Source organism: Colobus angolensis, unplaced genomic scaffold (genome assembly GCF_000951035.1).
Source record: "Colobus angolensis palliatus isolate OR3802 unplaced genomic scaffold, Cang.pa_1.0 Scaffold285, whole genome shotgun sequence".
Lineage (NCBI taxonomy): Eukaryota > Metazoa > Chordata > Mammalia > Primates > Cercopithecidae > Colobus > Colobus angolensis.
In genome coordinates this window covers 269,712-282,650 of record NW_012116099.1, presented here as the reverse complement: position 1 = coordinate 282,650, position 12,939 = coordinate 269,712, and the positions used below count along the sequence as shown (strand labels likewise).

At 39.2% G+C, this 12,939-nt stretch overlaps 1 protein-coding gene across 2 annotated transcripts in view; it reads right to left on the bottom strand.

The window, feature by feature from the left end:
• The window catches only part of PLCB4 (phospholipase C, beta 4), a 411,010-nt gene that overhangs the window by 319,179 nt on the left and 78,892 nt on the right, over positions 1 to 12,939 (bottom strand). The window lies entirely within an intron of this gene.

Genomic DNA, 12,939 nt, shown 5'->3' with positions numbered 1-12,939 from the left:
TCATAAGGGTGCATGCAAATCAAAAAAGAAAAAAACAGAATCCAAAGCTTAGGGCAACTATTAGATACACATCATAATAACACTATAACATCTTGAGAAAATGTTCTTTCAGCCACCATTTACCGAAGGCCTGCCATGTGACAAAACACAGGGAGCGAAACAGAGTCACTGTTTAATATGAAAACGATGCAGCTGTGTCTCATTATAATCAATGGATATAGTCTGGGATGTCTTAAAAATTAATTGGTAAAGTAACACAAGTTTATTGAAAAAGTTCAGATCACAGAAGGAATAAAGTTAAAAGTAAAAATACCCTTCATTTTTTGTATTAATTATAACCACTGCTTGGTTTTAAGTTTGCCTCTAATCACTTTTTTAAATGACTCATGCAAAATACGGTTTCCTTCCAATAAATGAACTCATTTCGTTTACATTATGATTTCTAATAAGAAGGTGATTCATCTTAATTCTATTATTTCAATTCATTATGCTTCCTGGTTTGGTATTTTCTTTTGTTCTGATGTTTGCAATGTAATTTACTTAAATATGAAATGGAGGCCAGTTACAGTATATAGAATGTAATAAAAATGTGATAAATCATGATCATGTAAAAAATAATAAGTAACATGATCAAGAGATTGGAAAAATGGAAGAAAATATGAATGTTCACATTTAAAAATTTTCATATTTAGAACTCAACAGATACTATCTAAAGTGAATACCTCTACAAGCACAACATTTTATTATATTATTCCCATTTACAAAAATTTATTACCACAAAAAAGAAGAAACAGAAAATAACCATAAATTATAGAAAGGGAAAACAAACATGGAGGATATTGTATACTCTATGAAAAAAAACATCAAAGGAGAAACAAGCTCTGCTTCTCCAGGAACCCAGCTGGGGCTTCAACCTCTCTGTTCCCAGTTAGGGATTTTGGCCATGGCCTTGCAAAAAATCCACCAGCTGGGGAGCTAGGAGACACATATTTTAACTGTGCTCAGATTTGCTCAAAATTTGGCAGATATTCTTCAGAGGCTTAATATTTGGGCTTTAGCCATTCTCTACTTTTAGTGAAAAATTTCCTTCCACTTTTAGTTATTTTTTTCATCCTGGCAGTTTCAGAAAACAGAGTCGACATGTTTACTCAAGTTCCTTTAGCAGAAACCCATCTCCCAATTTAGTTTCTTATTATTTCCTACATTCTTTAGTTTTCTACCTCTCCACTACCCCTTCTAGCCACTTCTCCCTTTCCAATCTCTTGGTACTAAAATCAGTGGCTGAGCCAGCTTCCTTGGCCTGCAAAAGACAGCTGTGTGTATCTCTTCCCATCCCCAGATTCAGTGATGTCAAATTGCTAGCTTAAAATTGGCCATGGTAAGAATATTTAATTGACCATGGTAAGAATATTTAATAAGAAATTGGCAAAAATGCAAATCAGCTCCACCCCACCAGTGGTTAAATGTTTACCAGCATACCCCTGGAAAGGTCTGTAAATTTTAAAAAACAGCTTTTTAGAATAATATGTAAAGTAAGACTAAAAACATTTTTACTGAGAATAAGAAAAGGCTTTTAAGCTTTTTTTTTTTAAAACAAACTGGTACAGATGGCTTGATACTGCACCTCCACAAGATGCACTGGTATAATATATTTATTATTCACATTTACAAAAATTTATTACCACAAAAAAGGAAAAACACAATAAACATGTAAATTATAGAAAGAAAAAAACATGGAGGATGTTGTATATTCTAGAAAACAAAACATCATTGATGAATGTAACTACTGTGGGACTAGTAAACACGAACGAAGGCTGTGTTTCCAGAGCAAATACCATCCTTTCCAATTCCCTTCAATATAAATAAACAGCATCTTTTCCCCTAGTAGCTCTGAATAGCATATTGAATCTGTTTTTTGACTCTCATTACCGAGGAGTTTAAGAAAGCACCAACATATTCATTCACCATGAAGTGACAGTTAAGAAAACTTTTTAGGTACAGGTATACCTCTGCCTCTTTCTTTCCTCTTGCCCAATACCCAAAACACACGCAAATCGCCACACTTTTGCTTCCTTTTCCTCCAAAAGTCTATGGATTAAAGACAAAACAATTACGTAATAATGCCCCTGATCCTTTCAATCTTGCAAAAGATTGACTTTAAAGCTGACAACCTAGGATGCTGAGGGTAAAGTCAACTCATTGTTCCAGGGAACAAGGCACAAATTAGCACAGAACATTATTTTAAAGCATGGTATGACATTCTAATAAACACTGCCAATTCCGTCTGCCTGGGTCATCCACCCTAATGAATCATGAAACTAAAATATTTGACAGAAAGAAAAAAGAACATACCAAAGAAATAAAGGAGATAAACTTAAATATCATATGAATTAATATTCTCATCAGTGTTCCTCCAGCTCTTCATGCTGGCTGCATTGAACATTATAGTATCAGTGACTATCGGCATTAATGCATTCTGCCAATAGTATTAGTGTTATTTAATTTTAGTTTATTAATAATTATCTTTTCATATCACAGAATGGAACCTCTGTTTTGATTCACCAGGTAACAAACACTCTTTTTCATAGAATCTAAAAAGTGAAAAAGCAGTTATCTTTCAAGTTAGAATCCACAGAACAATAAAAATGCTTCGTAAGTTCTTTTGTCTGCATATTTTATTCTACTCCAAGAAAAAATATACAAAGTCCAATACAAGCAATGCTGGGTATTATTCAGAAGACATAGCTTCATCTTTGTCTCCTCGAGTCAATAAAATAAAATTTATTTCACAGAATATGATTTGTGCACTGGCAACGGCTGCAAGTCAAACTTTCCTATGAGCACCAAACACTGGTAAACAACAGCTCCTGGGTGGTAAAATCAACCAGACAGCACAACATGGTAGGTAGGAGCAGCGGACTGCACTCCAACAAACCTGGGGTTGCATCAGAGCAATTTGATTTTGGACAAGTTAACCTCTCTACTCTCCATTTTTCTCACTGAGTTCACAAGCCAATGTTATCTTCCCTATAAAACTAGAACTTTCCCTTTAAAATTGGTAAAAACTATGAACCACTTAGGATAAGTGCTAACTGTAAAATGCAATTCTAAAAAAGGCAAGGGATGACTTAACATGTGGAAAGAACCTAGGTTTTCAAATCAAATAAGCTGTGTTCAAACCCTCGCTCCATTATGTACCAGCTGTTTATGGGGTATTGGACTAATTACAAACCTTATAAACTTGTTTCCTTATTTGTAAAATCAGGATAATGATACCTACCTAAAAACTTTTACATATCTCAAATAATCGCTGTCTCAAAAATAATTAATATTTTATCTGTCTAACCCACGGCCTGACAGAGTCAGTGCTGAGATGTCAGCTGCCTTGCTGCTTGAGATTTCATTGTTTGAATCACTTGCTAACGCAACTCTGGCTCGCTTTCTGCTTTCACTCAACTTGGAAGCACTTCTCCTCTCTAGCAAACTATCTGAAGACCTGCCACTACTAAAAGTCCTTGTCATGCTATTTCAGGCTGCCAGCATGAGTAATTTCCCAAGAGAAAGAACCTTATTTTCTAGTATGTTCTGCTAATCCTCCATACCTGAAGTCCAGAAGAAACCTCTCTGTTTTCCACAAGGCTTCTCCCTTTTCTAAACCCTTGCAGGCTCTCCCTTCTCACAAAGATACATAGAACAAAGGGGCAGAAGTTGCCTCCACCTTTGTTTGCCTCGGTCTAGAAAACAGCTTGTAACTATTCTCTGTCATTATAAGAAACCAGCTCCTCACTCCAAGCTCACTTTCTGCATTCTTTTTTAGTTGCAAAAACTGAAATTAATTCTATTTCTTGAAGAAGCTATAAAACATGCATACACACACACAGGCACATATTTTGTTGTGGTTTCCTGTCACCAAGCAAAAATTATAAAATACCAAAAACATCAGCTGCCCAATTTAACTCTGTGCCTTCATTTACTCAACACGTATCTACTGAGTGCCCACTATGCTCCCAGCAATGCATCAGGTGCCAGGAAAAATGGATGAGTAAACAGACATGGTCCACTTCCTTGAGGATCTAACTATCCTGAACTTCTTTCATCTTTTTCACCAAGCCAGGACACACTTCTAACTAACTCTGGTTTCCAAAACCTAGCCCAGGGCAGGGTAGGACAATTAAGGGCTGCATCTAAATAAGCCATAGCAAATGGTAGAGACTGTCCCCCTCCGCCCCGTGGCCACAATTCTCTACTAATCAGATGAAACCTGCAAATAAAGGTGGTCTCTATCATGCCACCAAACGGTGGTGGATCCAGGTCACCCTGCTGTCATGGTTAGAACTGAGCAGCAGCCCCTTGGCAACACAGGTCCTGTAGCAGCTTTAGTGTGGAGCGACGTATAGCTTGTCTTCCTGTAGTATGGCCACCTCTTCTCCCTAACTATGGGCAACTAAACAGGACTAAAATCTATCAGAAGCTTTCTGAAGTTCACGAGCACACTGAACAGTAATAGACCATTGTAATAATTTCACCATCCATGCAAGCCACAGTTAATATCTTGCCTGTTCCAAACAGGCAAGATATTATACTTCTTTGGAATCATAATATTTAATATTAATGTTTAATATTTAAATATAGTATCTCAAAATAGATACTGAGCAAGATGAAGCCAGTTTCATTCACCATCTTTATGTCTGTAAAAACTTTCATCAAGCCAAGCTGTCTCCCCTCCTGGGCTCACTGTGTATAGAGGAGCTACTGCTAACAGAATCATCTTGATTAAGAATTCACATACTGTAAAAGGCATGAGAAAAACATAATCAGAATACAGGGAAATTTTATGATCAGATAATCAGCAAAACCTTCAGATGCAGATTAACTTATTGTTCAATTGATGAGTCTTAAGTATGTCCATGAATTGCTTTTAAAGAGGTCTTGGGAATTAAGAAGATCCCTCTTATCACACAAAAACATGCTACATCTCTTCATTTATTTTAAACTCAGAGATGAAAAGACATCTTTTACTTTTTGCACTCTTATCGATATATAATAATCCTATGTTAATCATGGATATCATACACTGTCCTCTTGGTAACAAAGGGACACTAGTCCCAATGGTCTCCAACAGGTACTTGAAAAAGCTTAAAGCTCTCTGATATTTCAACCAATAAGTATCTGTCAAGGATAAAACAAGGATCAATTTAAGGCCATTTTCTAAGTAGTCTGATTTAAAATTCAGGAGTAACCACACCTTCTTAGATAATAACTTGGATAAAAATCACCCATAGTTCTTTCCACAAAGTAATCTAAACTGGTCTTCTAGAGACCAGATAAAGTGGTAAGGGACTTTAGGGTTAATCATTCAGATAATAGCTTTACTTGGATTGACTTAATAACACAGGCCTGAATTCATTTAAACATCTTTCTGCTTCACTTTCCCTAAGATAATTCTAAAAACAGTACAACATCTTTGTATTTTAGACAAGTGATTCTCAGAGTGTAGGAGCCATTAACACTAATAAACTACAAGGTGATTTTAGATGATTTACAGATTCAGCATGGAATAAGACAGAATCTCCTAGTAGAAAAATTTAATCCCTGATTCTGAACTGATTGCATCAAATAGTCTCAATCCTATAAGAGCATGTCTTTAAAATCTCTCTGTCTCGATAAAGAAAGGACGTACTCTGACTCAGGGTTTTTGACAGCCAGTGGTATCTACTTAGGATTGAATAACACTAAATGGTTTTCACTGTTTAGTTTTTATTGGGTATCTACTATTTGCAGCACCTAATAATTTTCCATTTAAGACAGAGGTGTAAGGTTTCTCTTTTAAATACTGTTTTGTATGTTTAAAAAAAAAAAAGATGAGAGTGGCCAGGCGCAGTGGCTCACGCCTGCAATTGCAGCACTTTGGGAGGCCAAGGAGAGTGGATTACATGAGGTCAGGAGTGTGAGACAAGCCTGGCCAGCATGGTGAAACCCCAAATCTACTAAAAAAATACAAAAATTAGCCACGTGTGGTGACGCTTGCCCATAGTCCCAGCTACTTGGGAGGCTGAGGCAGGAGGATCACTTGAACCCAGGAGGTGGAGGCTACAGTGAGCTGAGATCATGCCACCACACTACAGCTTGGGCAACAGAGCAAGACTCTGTCTCAAAAAAAAAAAAAAAGTGAGAAACATTACATAATAATAGAAGTAAAATACAACTATGGCAAAAAGCATGCAGATGGTATCTGTATGAGTGATACTTGGGAAACACTGTTTGAAAATACTTGTAGTATAGTGATTATAATAGCCTGGGTTTGAATCCTAGCTTGGAAACTTCCTTGCCATGTGACTTTAGACAAATTACTTAGAATCCTTATGCCTTGGTTCCCTCATTTGTGAAATGGAGAGAAGGATAGTACCTATTTCAAAAGGTTATTGCAAAGATAAATGGTGGAACAGGTAAAGTGCTGAAATGCTCGCTGACATATAGGAAGAATTCAACATAAATTAGTTTTGCTTGTTTGTTTGAGATAGGGTCTCACTCTATTGCCCAGGCTGGAGTGAAGGGGCATGATCGCAGCTCACTGCAGCCTCAAACTCTTGGACTCAGGAGGCTCGTTAGCCACAGCCTCCCAAATAGCTAGGACCATGCACCATCACACCCAGAATAAATGAGCTACTACCAGGAAAATTACTAGCATTTTGTAAATATATCTAGATGAGTAATTATATACTCAAACTCAACTCTTTGGCCTGTGAATTATGACATAAGAGAAGGAGGCTTCTTCATGGACTCTTGTATAGATGAAAGGGAAAGCTCATTTTGTTGTTTTATCTTTTAAACAAAACATCAAACAATTGAGGAGTCTCGTAAACCCATGTGACTCCCCAGGTATGAGAAAATCAAGTGCACTATCTTGAATTCCATACTATAACTTCCTTCTCTCCCTATTTAAATGTTTCCATTTTTAATTACTAAGAGTTAAAAATGAGGCTGCCATTCCTTACCCATATGACACCAACCAAAATGTATTTAAACCAGACACAAGGTTCCTCCAACATTTTAACATTCTGCCCAATTCATGCAGCATCCCAAGAATTGCTGTCTTCAGGAATGTTACCACAGCAAATGACTTTTGTTTACATTACAGCCACTTTCCATGCAATGACTTTTTGAAAATCTGCTTGAATACAAAAGGCAAGTGGGTATCTCTTATTTATCTTTTTTTTTTTCATATTTCTCTCTGTCCTTGGCTTCCAGGGGAATTCCTCCATTTGTTCATGTAGCTTAATGTGAGCATCTTGATGAATCAGAAAACGCACTGGGGAAGTCACTTCATATTAACGTTGTGTGCCTTCTTCACTCCACTCCATTTAGCAAGCATTTTGGACTAAAATAGGGAAGAACAGAGGAGAACATTGTGCAGTGACATGGACTAGTGATCCGTGAGGTCCAGCCAAGCTCCATGTCTGCTCTCTGTGGGATAATAAAGCCTCCTGAATAATCAACTTGAGTTGATCCATCTAGTTCAACTAGTTAGCAGCTCCACTAAAGCCCAAAGAGGGGAAGGAAGGAAGGGAGGCAGGGAGGGAGGGACGGACGGAGCGAGGGAGGGAGGGAGGGAGGGAAACAACCCTGTAACCAACATGAAGGAAAATGGTTAACAATAAAATTAATGCTGATTGCAAATGTAACCTTCAAGATTCACAGAGCCCAGTAATCCCTCAAAGAACAGATAATACGATTTGATTGCTTTTAAATGTCAAATGTACCTGAAAGAAATAGCTATGTAAATTGCCACAGCAAGCTATGTACTAAAAGTCTAAAGTTAATATCTAAAATCTAAGTCATTGCCCCCTCCCCTCTCAATTCTGTCAAAATTAGACCTTTACTTCTCTAATTTTTCCATGTACAGTACTCACACCTACAGAGGCAGTTAGTCCTTCAGCATGAATATGAAACAGGTCCGCAGTGCTAGGCTACCTGGTTGCAAACCTCAGGTCTGTGCAACACTGGCCTGTTACTTAATCTTTCTGTGCCTCAATTCCATCATCTAAGAATGGGACTGTAATAGCACCCACCTCATAAGCCTGTTGAGAATTGTACCCAGCACATAGTTAGTGCCATGTCAGTGTCACATATTATGAGTAATGGTCATATATGACCTGTACGTGACTTCTCGAATACACTGAGATAGGTATTGTTATATGCCCATTTTATGGATGAGGAGACTGCATGTTTCCAAAGGTCGTAACATGCCCAGTGTTAAAGAGCTGCCCACAGGACTTCCAGAAACAATATGGAGATGAAGAACAAAAGTACTCATGGCGGATGACTGAAGAAGCACTAAAAGTGTACAGGAAAAAGGTCTTCTTAGTGGCCATTATAATTTTTTAAGTGTTGATAGCTTATTCATACATTGCACAGTCTGTATGACTGGAAGAATCTAATGGACTAAGACAAGGGATATTGACCCATAAAGAGAGGGTCTCCATTTAAAAGATGTTTGCTATTGGCTGTCTCAAAACACCCTCTCCTCACTCATAACTTACTGTCCATACTGTATTTATTTGTCTTGTGTGTTCTAAGGGCACCTGACAAAAGTGAGAAAGAGCTGAAGTGGGCACGAGGTAGGACTAGTCTATTAGGTTATGTTTATGCCACATGTCTTACTCCCTGGCAGTTTAGCTACAGAGCACAAAGGAAATGGGGCATCACTGTTGTCCCAAAAAACATCAAGTGAGATCAGGAAACCCACCCACTCAAAAGTCTTATTCACCAGCTGGTGGTTTCACTGAGCTTTGAGGATCCCAACACACTTAGGCAGGTAAAGACAACTGATTTAATCCCATCAACTAGCTGCCATCATGTTCAATGAACAGAATTTTAACTGCATGAGTTTGTGGAAAGAGAGAAAGAAAAGGTACAGAAAGAATCAAGCATCCATACAAATTAAGCTTTTCCTCCCTGGGACACTGTAGTAGATTGACTGCTAAAAAGGCCCCAAATCTCAAGTTCTTCGGCTTTCCACACCCTTTGTAAAGTGACTTCGCAGCTCTTTTCAACAAGAATTGAGTCTTCACAATTCACAATTGCAAAGATGTGGAACCAACCTAAGTGCCTATCAACTAATGAATGGATAAAGAAAATGTGGTACATATATACCATGGAATACCATTCAGCCATTAAAAGGAACAAAATAATGTCTTTTGCAGCAACTTGGATGCAGCTGGAGGACATTATTCTAAATCAAGTAACACAGGAGTCAAAAATCAAAAACTGTATGTTACCACTTATAAGAGGGAGCTAAGCTATAAGTAAGCAAAGGCATAAAGAATGATATAATGGACTTTAGAGACTCAGAAGGGGAAGGTTGGGAAGGGGGCGAGGGGCAAAAAACTACATATTAAGTATGACGTACACTGCTTGTGTGATAGGTGCACTAAAATCTCAGAATTCACCACTACATGATTCATCCGTGTAACCAAAAACCACTTCTACCCCAAAAGCGGAAAGAAAAGGAAAGGGAAGGGAAGGGGAGGGGAGGGAAGGGAAGGGAAGGAGGGGGGTGTGAGGGAGGTGGTCAAATAAGTGTGGAAAATGTTGTAGCTCCCAGACTTTGCTAAGATCTGGTACAGTGCATGATACATGGTAGCTGATCAATATCTGTTGAATGACATAAAGTGTGCTTCTCCAAACATTGTTTCCCCTAATAAAGTGGGCCAGAGTGAAGCAGATTTAGGAGTTGTGCATGTTCATTATGCACACCAGCCAAAGACAACTGAGCATCATTAGAGAAACACATACCAACAAAATTCACCTTTTAATGTTAATTCCATCATTTCAAAACTTTTGGTTGTAGCGTTAGTATTACAATCCCAAATGTAGCAGAAACTGCCAGTTATAACTTAATAGTCATTCTTCTCTCCATCATCAGTAAGAGAGCCCCAATTTTATTCAGTCAGTTGCCCAAACAAAAGACTACATTTCCCAGGCTCTCCTGCACTGAGGTGTGAACGTGAAACCAAATACTGGCCAAGAAAAATTTTTTTAAAGTGTTATATGGAACTTAAGAGTAAGATGACAAAAATGGCAGGAGATGCCTCAACTAAAAGGATTCCTTTCTTCTCTCTAATCCCTCCCTGCTGTACATGTGCACTGTGGACATGATGACCTAAACCGAACTGGCCCAAGTAACCAATGAAAAATGGAAAGATCAGGATAGTGGACCAGAAAGATGGGAATCTGGGATCCTGATCTGACTGGAATATCATGCAGCTCCCTAACCTCTCATCAGTACCATGTTCCCTATTTTGAAAAATTTTTTTTTCCTACAGAAAAGGAGTCATTACTTTTATTTCAATAAAAAGAAATAATGACCGGATTTACTCTGTTCTCCAAAAATAATGCTGAACACCTACATACCTAAATGCCCACCTTGTTTGCAAAATTTTGGTTGATTATAATAATCATTTTCTGATGAAGAATGGAGGGCCAAATACTAGGAAGAAAGAACACTGAGTGAATTCACCTATGCATCTTATTCCTCCCCTTACTGTATCACTTACTGAATGAAAACATACCTGGGTTTCCCACTTTGATTTTTCCTTGTGGCTCCTCTTTAAACATCCAATTACAAAGAAATTTACAGCCATTGTAATAGTTTGTTTTCATGCTGATGATAAAGACATATCTGAGACTGGGAAGAAAAAAAGGTTTAATTGGACTTACAGTTCCACATGGCTGGGGAGGCCTCAGAATCATGATGGGAGGTTGAAAGGCACTTCTTACATGGCAGAAGCAAGAGAAAATGAGGAAGAAGCAAAAGTGGAAACCCCTGATAAACCCATCAGATCTCAAGATGTATTCACTATCACGAGAATAACATGGCAAAGACCAACCCCCATGATTTAATTACCTCCCGCTGGGACCCTCCCACAAGACATGGGAATTCTGGGAGATAAAATTCAAGTTGAGTTTTGGATGGGGACATAGGCAAACCATATCATTCCACCCTTGGCCCCTCCAAATCACATGTCCTTACATTTCAAACTCAATCATGCGTTCCCAACAGTCCCCCAAAGTCTTAACTCATTTCAGCATTAACCTAAAGTCCACAGTTCAAAGTCTCATCTGAAATAAGGCAAGTCCCTTCTGCTTATGAGCCTGTAAAATCAAAAGCAAGCTAGTTACTTCCTAGATACCATGAGGGTACGAGTATTGGGTAAATACAGCTGTTCCAAATGGGAGGCATTGGCCAAAACGAAGGGGTTACAAGTCTGAAATCCAGCAGACCTGTGAAATGTTAAAGCTCCAAAATGATCTCCTTTGACTCCAGGTTCACATCCAGGTCACACTGATGCAAGAGATATGTTCCCATGGTCTTGGGCAGCTCCACCCCCATGGCTTTGCAGGGTATAGCCTCCCTCCCGATGCTTTCATGGGCTGGTGTTGAGTGTTTGCAACTTTTCCAGGCACATGGTGCAAGCTGTCAGTGGATCTACCATTCTGCGGTCTGGAGGATAGTGACCCTCTTCTCACAACTCCACTAGGAAGTGCTCCAGTAGGGTCTGTGTGTGAGGACTCTGACCCCACATTTCCCTTCCACATTGCCCTAACAGAAGTTCTCCACGAGGGCCCTCCCCCTGCAGCAAACTTTTGCCTGGGCATCCAGGTGTTTCCATACATCTGAAATCTAGGTGGTGGTTCCCAAACCTCAATTCTTGACTTCTGTGCACCTGCAGGCTCAACACAACATGGAAGCTGCCAAGGCTTAGGGCTTCTACCCTCTGAAGCCACTGCCCAAGCTCTATGTTAGTCCCTTTCAGCCATGGCTGGAGCAGCTTGGACACAGGGCACTATGTCCCTAAGCTGTACACCATATGGGAACCCTGGGCCCGGTCCATGAAATCATTTTTTTCCTCCTAGACCTCTGGGTCTGTGACGGGAAGGGCTGCCGTGAAGGTCTCTGACATGGCTTGGAGACATTTTCTCCATGGTCTTGGGGATTAATATTAGGCTCCTAGCTACTTATTCAAATTTCTGCAGCCAGCTTGAATTTATTCCCAGAAAACGGGTTTTTCTTTTCTGTCACATAGTCAGGCTGCAAATTTTCCAAACTTTTATGCTCCACTTCCCTTATAAAACAGAATGCCTTTAACAGCATCCAAGTCATCTCTTAAATGCTCAGCTGCTTGGAAATTTCTTCCACAGATACCCTCCTAAATCATCTCTCTCAAGTTCAAAGTTCCACAAATCTCTAGGGCAGGGGCAAAATGCTGCCAGTCTCTTTGCTAAAACATAATAAGAGTCACCTTTGCTCCAGTTCCCAAGAAGTTCCTTATCTCCAACTGAGATCATCTCAGCCTGGATTTTATTGTCTATATCACTATCAGCATTTTGGGCAAAGCCATTCAACAAGTCTCTAGGAAGTTCCAAATTTTCCCACATTTTCCTATCTTCTTCTGAGCCCTTCAAACTGTTCCAATCTCTGCCTGTTACCCAGTTCCAAAGTCACTTCCATATTTTCTGGTATCTTTTCAGCAGTGCCCCACTCTACTGGTACCAATTTACTGTATTAGTTTGTTTTCACACTGCTGATAAAGACATATCCGAGACTGGGAAGAAAAAAAGGTTTAATTGGACTTACAGTTCCACATGGCTGGGAAGGCCTCAGAATCATGGCAGGAGGTTGAAAGGCGCTTCTTACATGGCGGCGGCAAGAGAACATGAGGAAGAAGCAAAAGTGGAAACCCCTGATAAACCCATCAGATTTCATGAGACTTATTCACTATCATGAGAATAACAAGGCAAAGACCGTCTCCCATGATTTAATTACCTTCCCCTGGGTCCCTCCCACAACATGTGGGAATTCTGGGAGAGACAATTCAGTTGAGATTTGGATGGGGACACTATCAGCCATCAGTCAGTATCTGTAAGGCACTGGTTCCA